The sequence below is a fragment of the Psammomys obesus genome, unplaced genomic scaffold (genome assembly GCF_907164565.1).
Source record: "Psammomys obesus unplaced genomic scaffold, mPsaObe1.curated_primary_1811, whole genome shotgun sequence".
NCBI classification, from domain to species: Eukaryota; Metazoa; Chordata; class Mammalia; order Rodentia; family Muridae; genus Psammomys; species Psammomys obesus.
The window spans coordinates 42,984,412-42,999,116 of record NW_026585644.1 but is presented as its reverse complement, the minus strand read 5'-3'; positions in this window follow the sequence as shown (position 1 = coordinate 42,999,116).

The following is a 14,705-nucleotide window of genomic DNA, read 5'->3' as shown; positions in this document are numbered from 1 at the left end:
CATTGAAAGCCATTGTGAAACCTTAGAAGGCTGCAGGAAGGGAAACACACATTTACTAGTCCCTCCATTGTAAGTTGTCCACTACAGGACAAAGACACAGAACTGCCAAGTGTAAGCTAAGGACTAGCCTGGTCTTTGTTGTGAGGTTCAGGTCAGTAGAGGCTACATAAGAAGACCCTGTCTTAAGTATAGAGCGAGATGGTGAGGAGGTATGTTTTATAGAGCAGGAACCTGAATTTCTGGCCCCAGTTGGACTTCTAAGGTCTAGCTAGTAAGTCAGACTTGTATTTGGGGAGGAAGAGGGTTGGTTTTCCAGCAACCACTTGGCGAGATACAGTCAGCATCTTTTGGCTACAGCTGACTATCATTCCCTTATCTAAGAACTACCCTCGATAGTCATTGTGTGGTTTCACGGGACATTGCTCATATAATACATTATGAATAGCGCTCCTTGGAGGCATATGATTCAGAGCTCCTGCTCAAAAGCACATGTGAGAACATAAGAACTCACCGCCATGGCTGCCAATGAGTGCACCATGCAATGAACCCTTCTCCTTACTAGCTAAGCACAGCAACTGGATTCTCCTTAGACGTTGTAAACTGAGATTGGAAAATGTCTAATTCATGTAGGTTGCTGCTTGAGATGCAAACAAAGTAAACTTCAGCCGTTGAAGGAGGTATGGTATGTGTTTGGTTGTGTTTAAATAAGGGAGAATCTACCTCAGGCTCCAGGCATAATCAATAGGGCTGAGGGAAGAGGCCCTGCCAAGGCTCCTAGCAACCTTTCTCTTCGTGGAAGCAGATCTCACTGAAAGGTCAGCTTCATATGTTTCATGAGACATTTTTACCCTTAGGACAAATATGTCATCAGACTTCGTTACTAACAACTTAGGAGTCCCAACAATGCTGCTAGATAAAACAGGCACCAATGATAAAGATGGTCCTTGTTTCTGAGTATTTTCTTCTTTTTGACTCACTCAAGACCCCAGGTTGGTCTATCTGTAAACCTGTCAAGGCTGCGTGATATCAACTCAATTTTAAACATCTCTGGAGGCAGGTGGAGTGAATATATAATCTACCTCATGGTTACTGTTTCTTTTCTTTCCTTTTTTTGTTTCTGTTTTTTTGAGACAAGGATTCTGTGTGTATCCTTGGCTGTCCTGGACTCGCTTAGTAGACCAGATTGGCCTCAAACTCACAGTGATCCGCCTGCTTTTGCCTCCATGAGTGCTGGGCTTAAAGGGGTGAGCTACCATGCCCGACTAGTTACTGTTTCTTTCCATGCATAGGAAGCTCTTTAGATTCAACCTGCTTGATGCTGTCTCAGCCTCCCTTCTCATCTCAGTGGATTCAGAGTGTAAACCGCACACTGAATGCTAACTGTGAGGCCTGGGCAGGGAAAGAGGTAGGCATTTCAAGCTTACTTAGTGCAACCCTCTAATTTGACAAATGAGGAGCCCAGAGGCAAGGGAGTCTCATGTGACTTGCCCTCAGGGTCATGTGTCTTCTTGTGGCAGAGTAGGAAATAAAACCCAGATAACAAACTGCCAAAAGGCCAGCTTTCATCCCAGAGAAGTGTTGGATGCAAAGCCAGTCATTTCTCTGGACATCACTTTGAACTTAGCATTCTGTGGTCTGGAAAGTTCCCTACTCTGGGACACTTTTATAGGTAAGCTGCTGGCAAATGATGCCGCAGTTTCCGGTTAATCAGTGAATCGGTAACGTCTTTTAAAGTCTTTTAAAGGTTATTTTGACCATTTGTACTTGTGAGGTATAAAAGGGATCTTTGGAGCTTTCAGTTCATAGATTTCATAACAGTATAAAGTTGGGTTTCAGTCAAATTTCAGGGAAGTCTGTGCTACGTGAGGTTAAAAGTGTTCTGACCTGGAAAAGTGGCGGCAGGGAAGAGACGTATATACTTAAGTATGTGTTAACGGTGCCTGTGAGTCATGGCCAGGCCAGCGTGGGGAAGGACTTAGGGCGGAATCGGACCGGTTATTACCACTGACTATGCCGTATGTTTCAGACACAGTACAGGGATCAAATCCTGCTAAGTCTAGAGGATTTCTCTAGCATCACATTATTCAAAGAAGATGACAAACCCTGGACAGCTAAATGTATCGTTCTTCCCTTAAAGAAATAGACGGGGCCATTTAGACCCCATGCGAATTCCTTTCCTTTCAAGCCAGTATACATTATTGTATTTTAAATATTTTTACTAAAAAAAATAAAAGAAGCAAAAGTATTTAATAATAGTCACGATAATTGAATTCTAATAGGAAATGGGCATAGTTTCAACTACTGAGTAGCTTTTTCCATGGGAGAACTCTGGACTAAGTCTTCAGTAATGCCAGAGGCCAGTGTCCAGTGAGAACACCTTCAAATATGGGGCTTTCCCCTCTGCTTAGAGTGGAGGCTCCAGCAAAGCTTCTCTACATACGTTTCAGAAAACGGGACATGGTCTCACTTCCTTCCATTCCTTTGGTTGGCCCTTCCCTCCACCCACACCACCAACTTCCCCAACAACAACAACAACACACACTCCTATGTGCACACACACTTCTACAAGCACACACAGAACATTCATCCTTTTTCATTACTGTGTCTTAGGGACCTCCCAAGAGTCTTCCAGCCTGAGTTTGGAGCCCCTCCTTCATTCACCAATAGTAGTCCTATCGTATTGACAGCTCATGTAACGCACACAGCCACAGAACCTCAGTGGACTACTCTGGGCATTTATCTCTCCCCCTTCCAACCGCAGCATGACTGAGACAGGCACAAAGACAAAATCCAAACTGTCAACCCATTTCAAGCCTTTGCTTGTATCTCATTGACCCAGGCAAGTCACATGGCCAATCCCAGGACCAAAGACAGGGAAGTAAATGTTCTCTTGGAACATTTACCCACTTAGAAGCCATGAAGGTTAATTTTGACTGTCAACTTGAATAAACTGAGAAGCACCTAGGAGTTTCGTGCATCACGTCTCTGGGTATGTCTGTACGGATGTTTCCAGGAAGGACTAATTCGGGGTGGAAATTCCCCCTGGTATGGGCAACAGTATTTCCTGGATTGGGATCCTGGGGATGAGAAAGGAAGGTATGCTGGCTAGTTTTATGTCAACTTAACACAGCTGAAGTCATAGAAGAGGAAAGAACCTCAGTTAAGAAAGTGCCTTTTCTGAAGGGAGATGGAGGAGAAATGTCTCTGGGGGAGAGCAGAGGTATAGGGAAAGGGACTGGGGGGAGAGGAAGGAGAAGAAACTGCAGTCAGGATGTAATACACGAGAAAAAAATTTTTAAAAAAAGAAAAGAATAAAAAAATAAGGTAAAAACATGAGCGTTCATGAACTGGTAACACTTTGTATTCAAGAAACAATGTTTAATGAAATGTACTCATAAAAATTAAAATGAAATAAAGAAAACAATGCCTCTAGAAACCAGGGCTGAAGGCAAGCCTGTAGAGTGTTTTCTGAACTAGCGATTGATGGCACCTTGGGCTGGTGGTCCTGGGTGCTATAAGAAAACAGGCTGAGCAAGCCAAGTGGGGCAAGCCAGTAAGCAACACTCCTTTGTGGCCTCAGCTCCTGCCTCCAGGTTCCTGACCTCCTTGAGCTCCTGTCCTGACTTTCTTTGATGATGAACTGTGATGCCGAAGCATAAGCCAAATAAATCCTTTCCTCCTCAAATTGCTTTGGTCATGGTGTTCTATCGCAACAACAGTAAACCTGAGGCAGAAGGGAAGGAGGAAAGCCTTTAGTACAACCATTCTCTGTTGTTCGGCTTCCTGGCCACCGTGGTAGAAACTGCTCTTTTTTTTCTACATCCTGTCTGCTACCATAGCCAGGTACCTCTGGAATAAGGAGACAAACCAAATGTTTGCTGTTTGTTTTTTTAGGTATTTGGTGAGGCAATGAGAAAATCTGACTAACACAGAGGACCTTGAAAGAGTGTGTATATAACAGAACTAGTAAGCGGAAGTGACCAAGTTAAGACTGAGAGTGAATTTCCGTTACCGGCACTAACAGCTCCTGTCACAGCGCGTGGTGACGGCATACATTCTCCGGCTGCACAGTTGCCTCGTCTTCTTTAATTTTTATTTCCAACTGATTCTCAGCTATTACCTTCTTATAAATAGGGACTACATTTTTCATTGTATTTTTAACCTGGTATGTATAAGGTGCACTTGAAAACACTTAAATTGGTGAGTAAATGGCTAATTTGAAGAATTAGAGGCTGACAGTACTATTTGAGGCTCTGCCCTTGGCCCTGTATAATGTATCTCTGATGCGTGTTATGTTACTAAACGTTCTTACTACTTTTCAGATGATATCAAAGCCAGTATGGATGAGACCTGGTTTCTCTTGGGCAGATAATATGAGAGGACCTGACTTGCAAGTCACTTGACCTACTTTGGTGTCAATGTCCTGATTGTCAGTGGCGGCCTTCTTCAGGAAAGTAATGTCTAAGCTGGTTGGGTCATGAGACCCCACAATATCCTGGAATACAGCATGGTGCTCTCAACACATTTTTGAAGACTATTTCAGAATCCTATCTTCTGCTCAGTAATTTGATTTACAGCAAACAGGAAATGGAACACATTTCTGAGCAAATACTTCTCTGATTACTTACACATGCAAATTCATGGACTAAGTTTAGATGTGCAATTAAGCATCGAGCTATTTTTGAGAACAAATCAGAAGCCAAGGGGAGGCTTGCGGCTGACCTATTTTAGTTTGCATCTCCCACTCAGAACTCTCACCTGAAAAAAAGTGGCTCAGAAATCTGCCTCAGTAACCCAGTTGTGGTCCTAGAGAAGAAAGTGGCTCAAGGACATATATAAAGTTATTTATTATTATTATTATCATCATTATTAATTATTATTCTAAGGGTGCTTTTGGTTAGAACCCTTCTTTTCTTGATGGAAATATGCTGAGTGATGAGCCCTAAGAAAAGAGAGTAGAGAATAAGAGCAAAGTGGGCATTATCCTGTCAGCTGTCACTCCGGCAATGAGGGCTTAATGGTCCACTGGCCAATGGCTTCCTATGTTACAAGCTATTTTTATAGATTTTCACAGCCAATAGGAGAACTTCAGTGCTGTGCAACTTTGTGCCAAATGGCATGCCAAGATGTCAACTTTACACATGTAAAACGGACAAGCAGTTTAGAAAATTTGTGTTTATTGTTACTTTGTGAGCAAAAGGCATTAGCCCCTTACTACCTAGTCATGGTGATAACTGTTTAAAGATCACTGTGCTTTCCCTAAAAGCATCATTTGCTTAGGAGAACCCACTCAGTACTATTGTCATGATTATAGATTTGAGATTTTTTTTCTTTTATTCAATTTATTTATTGAAGGGAGGGCACGGGCGGGTGGACTCATGACCCAGCACAAAAGTGGGGGTCATAGAAAATTTTCTAAAAATCAGTCTAGTCCCTCTACCTACGGTCCCATGATCAAACCAAGGTCATTAGGCCTGGCAGCAAGCATCTCTACCCACTGAGCCATCTCATCATCTCGTGACCAGAGATTTGTGGCAGAGCTTCTAAGTGAGAACCATGGCGATGTGCGTGTCCTTCCGTGGGTTCCAAGGTCCATTTGCTCAAGTTTACTACACCAAGAAACTCTGAGAAAGCCTTGCACTTCCTGCTCTTTGTCTCCCCCACTTAATTTCCTGTCTCAGTTTCCCAGTGGAGCAGGTTTCCAGAGCCTGTTCCCTGCTATATTAGAAGAGAGAGTCTGTTTTGCTTCTGTGTTTATGTATTTGAGTGTTTTGCATGCATAGATATCTGTGCACCATGTTTGGGCAGTACCTGAGGACAGAGAGGGCATCAGATCCCCTGGAACTGGAGTTCCAGTTACAGAAGGTTGTGAACCATCAATGTGGGCAGTGGGAGTTTAACCCAGGTCTTCTGGGTGAGCAACCTGTGCTCTTAACCACTGAGCCATCATCTCTCCAGCCCCAAGAGATCCTGTTTTCGAGGGACATAGTATGGGTTGTTTTTCCTTAATGCTATTCTGTGATAACACTACATGCCAGGTGCCATGCTTCTACCAGGCACTGTATTTACATCCCAGGAGTAGATGGACATTCTTAGCCTCCAGGTCACAGCAGGTGAAGACACTGCCCTAAGTTGTGAGAGAACAGGAGGGCTGGAATTCAAGTTCATACCATTCTGACTGGGAATCTCAGGATCTTAACTGGTTCATACAAGCCTCTTCTCCTGTCTCCATGGAAACTTGCAGAAGCTTTGCAAGGCCCCAGGCCAGGTTTGAATCAGCATACTTGTTAGTAATGCCTTCCTTGTAATATATTTGATTTCTTCCTTAGAAAGTGTTACTGCATCTGAAAAAGCAATTAACTCAATTCAGCTGAATTTTCCAAATGCTTAATTTTTCCCCTGAATATCAAAACAGAAAGCTTCTTGTCTCATGCAGAAGTCTTAACGTCCTCTCCCCCACCCGTGCATTTTAACAGACATGAGTGAGTAATATGAGAGCCTAAGACTATAATCATCATATTGTAAAGCACATGAAGTTCAAGAGTATCACGATGTGTGCTAAGCCTGTGGTGAGATGTTCCTAATGGCTTTGGAATGGCACAGCAAGCAGAAAAACAAAATCCGTGAGGTTTCAAAGCATGATCTTAGCTGGGCATGATGGGACACTCTTGTCATCCCAGCACTTAGAAAACAGAGATGGGTAAATCATCACAAGTTTGAGGCTGGCCTGGGTTACGTGGTGAGTTCCAGGCTACTGGAGGTATATAGTCAGATCCTAACTCAGAAAAACCAAACCCAGGGCCAGCAATGGCTCAGTGGGTAAAAATACTTGTGCCAAGCCTGATGACTCAAGGTCAGAGCTCAATAGGAGAAAAGAACCAACTCTGGCAAGTTGTCTTCTGACCTTCAGACATGTGTCTTTGCACAAACATACAGTTGTATGTGTGCGCGCATCCATATTACACATACACACAAGATAAATGTAAAAAACATTTTAAGACAATCCTTTTTTTCCTTGATTTTTCAAAATTATTTTATTTTTATTAATTACAGTTTATTCACTTTGTCTCCCAGCTGTAGCCCCCTCACTCGTCCCATCCTAATCCTACCCTCCCTCTTCTCCTTCCTGCCCCTCCCCAAGTCCACTGATAGGGAAGGTCCTCCACCCCTTCCCTCTGACCCTAGCCTATCAGGTCTCATCAGGACTGGTTGCATTGTCTTCCTCTGAAGCCTGGTAAGGCTGTCCACCACCACCCTCGGGGGAGGATGATTAAAGAGCCCACCACTGAGTTCATGTCAGAGACAGTCCCCATTCCCATCACTAGTGAGCCCACTTGGAAACTGAGCTGCCATGGGCTTCATCTGTGCCGAGGTTCTATGTTATCTCCATGCGTGGTCCTTGGTTGGAGTATCAATCTCAGAAAATACCCCCGGGGCCCAGAAATTTTTGGTTCTGTTGCTCTTCTTGTCCTAGGAATATGTCCAAAATATGCTCAAGTATACAACAAGGACATTTGCTCAACCATGTTCATAGCAGCTTTATTTGTAATAGCCAGAGGCTGGAAACAACCTCAATGTCCCTCAACTGAGGAATAGATACAGAAATTGTGGTACATTTACACAACAGAATACTACTCAGCCATTAAAAACAAGGAAATCATAAAATTTGCAGGCAAATGGTGAGAACTAGAAAAGATCATCCTGAGTAAGGTATCCCAGAAGCAGAAAGACACACAGGGTATATACTCACTTAAAAGTGGATATTAGACATATAATATAGGATAAACATACTAAAATCTGTACATCTAAAGAAGCTAAGCAAAAAGGAGGACCCTGGGTAAGATGATCAATCCCCACTCAGAAAGGCAAATGGTATGGACCTTGGAAGAGGGAGAAAACAGGAAACAGGACAGGAACCTACCACAGAGAGCCTCTGAAAAATTTGACCCAGCAGTTTATCAAAGCAGATGCTGAGACTCATAGCCAAACTTTGGGCAGTGTGCAAGGAATCTTATGAAAGAAGGGGGAGATGGAAAGACCTGGAGGAGACAAGAGCTCCACAATCCTTTTAAAACTGGAAAACATTGTCATATTTCTGAGCATAAAGTCCAGTGCTGTTTGCAGCCCAAGATATACAGATCAACTTTTCTGTTAAGGCTACTTTCAGTTACAGTTTTTACTTTAACCATTACTCTGTCAAATTGGCCACCAGTCCAGACAAGTTCCAGCCTTCCCTGCTTTAGAGACTTGTCCCTTCTGAACACTTTTGTTCTTAGTTTAAAGGATATAATTTAAGGCAAGCTCTGCCTCCCCTGTTGTGACAGTTTCTTTGTCACCCCCACAACTGAGTGTCTGGGTGCTGTGAACTACTCTTGCCTGATAGATGGCATTTTCCTCTCTGAAGGAGAGGCGGAGGCCTTTTCAGAGGAGGTCTCTGTGACAACCATGTTTCTGGAGTGCAATAAGGTCTTCTCTGTTGGAAGAATCTCTACTGTCAAAGCAGCTGCTGCCACAGGAGAAAATGTGCCATGTTTCGTCTGCTACTATGTTGCGGCTATCTTCTGCACTTTGTGTTTTCTCCGTGATAATATCATATACACAATACAGCCCAGAAAGAGAACCTAGAATTTTATCCCCAGGTGTTCCCTGTAGTGGAAGTTTTGGTTATGTTATATTTTTGTTGTAGTGTCAACTGTGGGGTGTGAGAATGCTTTATCCGTAGCTAATGACAGCCTGGTGAGGGGTGCATGATCTTTGTCAGCTGAAAACTGATTTGCGTATGGGGGTTGGTGGGTGGTTTTTGCCAGCAGGAAAACATCCTGATGCAGACTCTGAGAAGGCATAAATAGGAGCCTAGAGAGAGAGGACTCTTTGCTTCAAGACAGCTCCAGAGAATGCTTGGGAGAGGATGCTTCTGATTCGTTCCACTGCTGCTGTTTGCTGCTGCTGTGCTTACTGGTTTGCTGTTTGGCTGGACTGCTCAAATCCTGATGATGAACAGTGGAGTTGCCCCAAGGAACTCAGTCTAACGAGAGCTATATCCCCTGTTCCTACTAACCTTCTTTTTCCCCTACCTGGGGATGGGAAACTGGAAGGGAGGTAGAGGCATTTAAGAAAGCAAATAAAGTAGGTTTTAAAAATAGAAGCCTACAGCTCATGGTCTAGTCATCATGCTCAAAATCTATTCAACTTTTAGGTTGAGTCAGGTGATTCTTTGGGTTTAAATCAATCCTAGCCCAAGACTTATACCAGTCTAAATGAGGCCACTCCCACCTCCATGCAAAACCCTCCAATGGTAAAGAAGCTAGCTCAAGTCTGTCTGTCTTAAGTTTTATTAACCATCAATAAAAAAACACTCTTCTCTATCCTTCATTAGATGGCGTGAATTCACATTTAAATATGGAGTATGTGGCTTTATAAAAACTTCTGCTGGTCTCCCACTACCACCTCAGGTCATGGCCCTGTGCTCAGCACTTGTTCTGCAGCAAGCACAGACCCTCACGCTCTCCTTGATAGTAGAAGTTTGTTCAAAGTTCAGAGTCCTGGTAGACCTTGGTGAGGAAATTTGCTGCTATCTCAAGAATCCTATTCCACCAGGCTTCTAATAAGAAATTTGCAAGCTGGGTCTAAATCTGACTTGGAATGCCAAAACAATCTTGAAAAGGAATCAAGTTTGAAAACTTACCATGCATCATTCCAAAGCTGAGTTTAACATTAGGCTAGCAAAAACATTATAGTTGTGTCTGATAAGAAACAGGTAGATAGAACAGAACCCAGGCATTGAGTTTACAGAGATTATTTATGGGGTTGTTTGATTTTTTTAAAGACCTTGTTTTGTTAAGGCAGTTTTAGATTCATATCAAAATAAGAACCAATTGATTTTTTTAACTAAATGTGGCAAGATGAAGAAAGGAAGACTTGCCAACAAATGGCTGAAGCAACAGGATAGCCATATAAAACATAAAAATATATGTTTAGAAACCCTGACTCTTATTTCACCCTATGAAAAATATGATTAATTTGAGATGGGTCATATAACAAAATATAATCTATAGTAGTAAAGTTTTTTTTTTCCTTTTGTAGAAAGTACACATTTAATAACTTTGCATTCTTAGGATAAGTACATATTTCTCAGAAGACAAGAAGCATTAACTATGAAAAATGATACCTGACTTTCATTAAAATAAGAGAACGTTTTTGAGACAATGTTTCACCACACAGCCCCATTTTACCTCAAGCCCATAATCCTCCTGCTTTTATTTTTTTTTAATGTTAACTGTGTTATCACTGATTTTGAAGGGATTTTTTTGTATATTAGAAACAATACATTATCACATGTACGTAGTGGCTGGTTTATTCATTTTCTTTCTCTTCTTGTTTTTTTGGTTTTTTTTTTAATTTTAACTTAGTGTATGCTTTCAATCTTATAAGTATACTTATAATCTTATAAGTATATACTTATAAGAACTAACTTAAAATTTCTGTACATCAGAAGTTATAATTAAGAAAATGAAACAGGGAGGCAGAGGCAGGCAGATTTCTGTGAGTTCAAATCCAGCCTGCTCTACAAAGTGAATTTAGCCAAGCCTAGACATAAAAATCCTGTCTCAAAAGACAAAACGAAAAGAAGAAAGAAAGAGAAAATTAATAAACATCTAAGATATTAAAAAAAGCTCTTCAAAATCAGTGATAAGACACCTAACATTTTTAAAGTATAAAATATATAAGCTGCTATTTCTCTCTCTAACCAGAATTGATAGTAACAAAAATCTATAGGTGTAACATAAATATTTAAAGGCAGCTTGACAGTGTGACCATTTGGCAAAATAACAACAGTAAGTCCCCCCACAATCCTTCTGTAGGGGGCTTATAATCTTCTAGTCATAAACTTTTGATCAGTTTACACCAGCATGAAATCCCTCCTGGGTAACAGACCTTATGTGCAGTCAGAAGATGGCAGGTTACTGCCCTGTAACAGACATTCCACTATTTATTGCGCCTGTGGACACATCTTTACAATGGGTCAATATGGTAGCAGGCAGGGCCTGTGCTGAGTAAACCATAGCTCCCTTTTCTGTCCCAGAAACCTACACAGTACCATCTGGCACTATGTAAGTTATGCAGCAAGAAGACCGAGCTCAGTTCAAGGTTGACTTCTCTGTGCCCTGCATCCACCGTGAGTGGTGCCTTCAGCAAAAGAGTATTATCAATCAGTTATGATGGGAGACTACAATGCTGTAGTAAATAAAATGGTGTTGGGCTGTATAATGTTTATTGTTAGCCCTGTAATTATTATGGCAGCATTATTCAACCTGCTATCACAAATAATAAGACACAGCCACCTGTTAGAGTTTATAATTGCCTTATTTACCTTGGGCTGGGCACATAATCCACCTACGCTATCTCAATAACCTCACCATCCATCTCCCAGCCCCAACCCAATCCAATCCTCCTTAACCATCATACATCTGGACTACCTTCCATCCATAATCTTATGAATATTTGCTTATATTTAGTTTTTTTTTTTTCATCCATGCTATCGTTGGAGTTTTTTCCTCCCGGTCCATATGGTTTCTTCTCCATGTTAATCCATCATGGCCTCATCCTTCCTCCTCTCTTCCCATCAGTCTGTCTGTTTTCCATGATTCCAAAACCTGGGACCCTTAGCCACACCTACCCCCATTCTGCCCTGCCCAGGGTTTAGGTCTTTAATCAATCAATCAGGTAGAGTGTCTTAGACAGGTTTACATAAGGATAGGTTTATCCAGGCAGTAACCAGATCTTGAGGGCCAATAATTAGCATCAAAATACAAGCATCAGACCAACCCAGAACACTAAGATTAATGCCATTGGCCTGGGTTGTTTTGGATGTCTATGGGGTAGCACTGACCAATAATTTACAGGGAGGTATTCTATGGCTGACACTAATATTATGCTTGTTTTTAAACTTTTCTTTGGGGAGAACCATCTAATAACCCGTGTCTTCTGGGAACAGCAATATCCACCCATTCAGGGCATTACTGCTCAAACTCCCGTTAAAATATACATCCATCCGTCCATCCATCCATACATACATACATACATACATACCCATATACATATACGTATATGCTTAGACCCTCACCCTCCCATTCTCTCTCACCAATGCACATATCTCCACTTAAACCTTTAATCACATGGCTACACAGGTGTAGGCAACCCAGCAATTCCAGTACTTCTGAAACTAAATTTTAAAAAATATGTCCACAATGACACTTGTACAAAAATATTCCCAGAGACCTTATTTAAAGCAGTCTAAACTCCAAACAGAGCATGCCTTCATCAGTAAGAAAATAAGTACAGACACTGGGATGCATCCATAAACTGGAATACAGATCAGAAATAAAACAAAAAAATACCATTCATTCAGCAGCGTAATGAACCTTGAGGGTGCTATCTAAGCAGAGCAAACGAATGTGGGTAAGTGGACAGTGCGAGTCTACCCATACAGACGTTCAAAAGAAGACAGAATTACCAATGAAAAAGGGAGATACCGTGTCTAGTGGTTGTCTTTTATTTGGTGAAGTCGACCATCATTTGGACTCTTGATGACAGTCCCCCCCCCCCAGCCCTGAACTTTAGGAAAAAACTAAAGAGGGATACTGGAGAGAGATTTCCATCTCAAAATTAGTAGATATGGGCTAAACACATCCTGAGTAATATGTCTAGGAGGAAGCAGATGACCATGGCATGCTTCAGAATAACTCTCAGAACACCCCCCAGAATGTGGTTTGCTGGCCACACTCCTTTGGGTCATGGCGGCTGACAAAATGTCTAGGGCTTCAAAATAACAACAGCAACAAAATTCCCTGGCACCTGGGTAAAGAGGCTCCCAAGGAAACCACTGAGAGCAACAGGCTGCTTACAGTGTGTGTATGTGTGTTTGTGGCAGGGGTCTCCTGCTTCTCCCTGTTTCCTGGGCTCCCTTGAGTACCCCTTAGACTTCAGCTCTAATCTGAAGTGGCTAAGAGCAGGTACAGTTTGCTTGCTAACTATTTCGACGAAGTACCTACCTACACATCGCTTAGGACAGCCTGAAGAGGCTTTCTCTGAGTGCCTTCGGGGATCTTGAAGCTACAGCAGCTGTAAGACTGTGATGTGACTCTCAGCAGATGGACCACCCAAAGAGATGTGGTGTGCAGGAAACACCAACAGATTCTTTCCAACCACGACTGTATCTGTTCCCTACGGCTGCTGTAACAACCAACCACAAACTTGGTGGCTTAAGACAGCACACATTTATCATCCCGCAGTTCAAGTCTGCTCCTGCTGGAGTCTTCAGAATAAAATGTTTGCTTTTCTAAATCTTTGCTTTTCTACATCTTTTGCCTTGTGGCTGTCTTCTTCTATCTTCAAAACCAGCATCTTAGCCCCTCATGGTGGCAGTTACATTTAATCCCAGCACTCAGAAGGCAGAGTCAGAAGTAGGTAGATCTCTCTGTGAGTTTGAGGTGAGCCTGGTATACATAGTAAGTTCCAGACCACCGAAGGCTGCATAGTGTAACCTTGTTTATAAGAAAACAAACAAACAAATCCAGCATTCTTTTGGTACCTGAATCCATCGTATAAGGAGCTCAAGTTTACAATGAGCTCACCTAGAGAACTCAGGATAATTATCTCTCTCAAGACCCTTAATTTGATCACATTTGTAAAGTCATCTTCTCATATAAAATAGCAACTACAGGTTCCTAGGCTTAAGATATAAATAACTGTGTTTTGGGGGAGGATTACCTGTATGTCAAACCTATCACAGCTCTACACCAACTGTACTTTGAAACAATTATAACAAAAGTATCTCACCATTGAGATTACACTAATTATAAAGGTAGCCATAAAAGTAAATAATAATGTCTTTACAGAGAGAAATTATATGTGCATATATGTGTGCATTTAAACTCATAGATACGCAGCCCTGCAAAATAATCCTATTTTACAAATAAAGAAAAGAAACAGAATTAAAACATAAAATACGCTACAACTGATACTTGAAGTAGGTTTGAATGACTCTAAAACCTATGCTTTTAATTTTATTGTCCTCCATTTCTGTTCCATATTTTGGTGAGCAACACAAATTATGAGTTCTTGTATAAAATTTCTTCAACTAATTTTTTTTCTTCCCAGGTCAGTAGATAGAATTTCCATGAGTGGCTTGGAGAACTGGGGATTGGGTTATTTGTTGGGGAACACCTCTAGAAAGCACACAGAGTCACCTATTTGTAAACTTCTTCTTCTCTGCTTTCCATAGCATCCTGTTTCTTTTCTTCCTTATTTCCTCCATTTTGTTACTTTTCTCCCTATTCCCTCATATCAGTGGAGGATATATTTCCATGCAGAACCAATAGGCTAAAATCTCTCTCTGAATTTTGAGATGTTTCCTCCTTTCATTCCCCATCATGGGATGATTCAAGCATTGAACAGGGAGGTCTGGAAATATTATTACAGTACAATATTGGGGGCTGAAAACAATAGACATCAAGGTAGATTTAAGAAATAAAATAGAAACCAATATCCCCTGAAACTAAAGAATGAAGATTTATTTTAACAATATTATCTGGACAGCACCATTCTCTCTATCTTCAACGGGATTTATTTTTAACATATTCTAGTAAGTAGATTAAATCAGAATAATCAAATTTTTGGAAGACAGAATCTTTTTCTTAGAAACA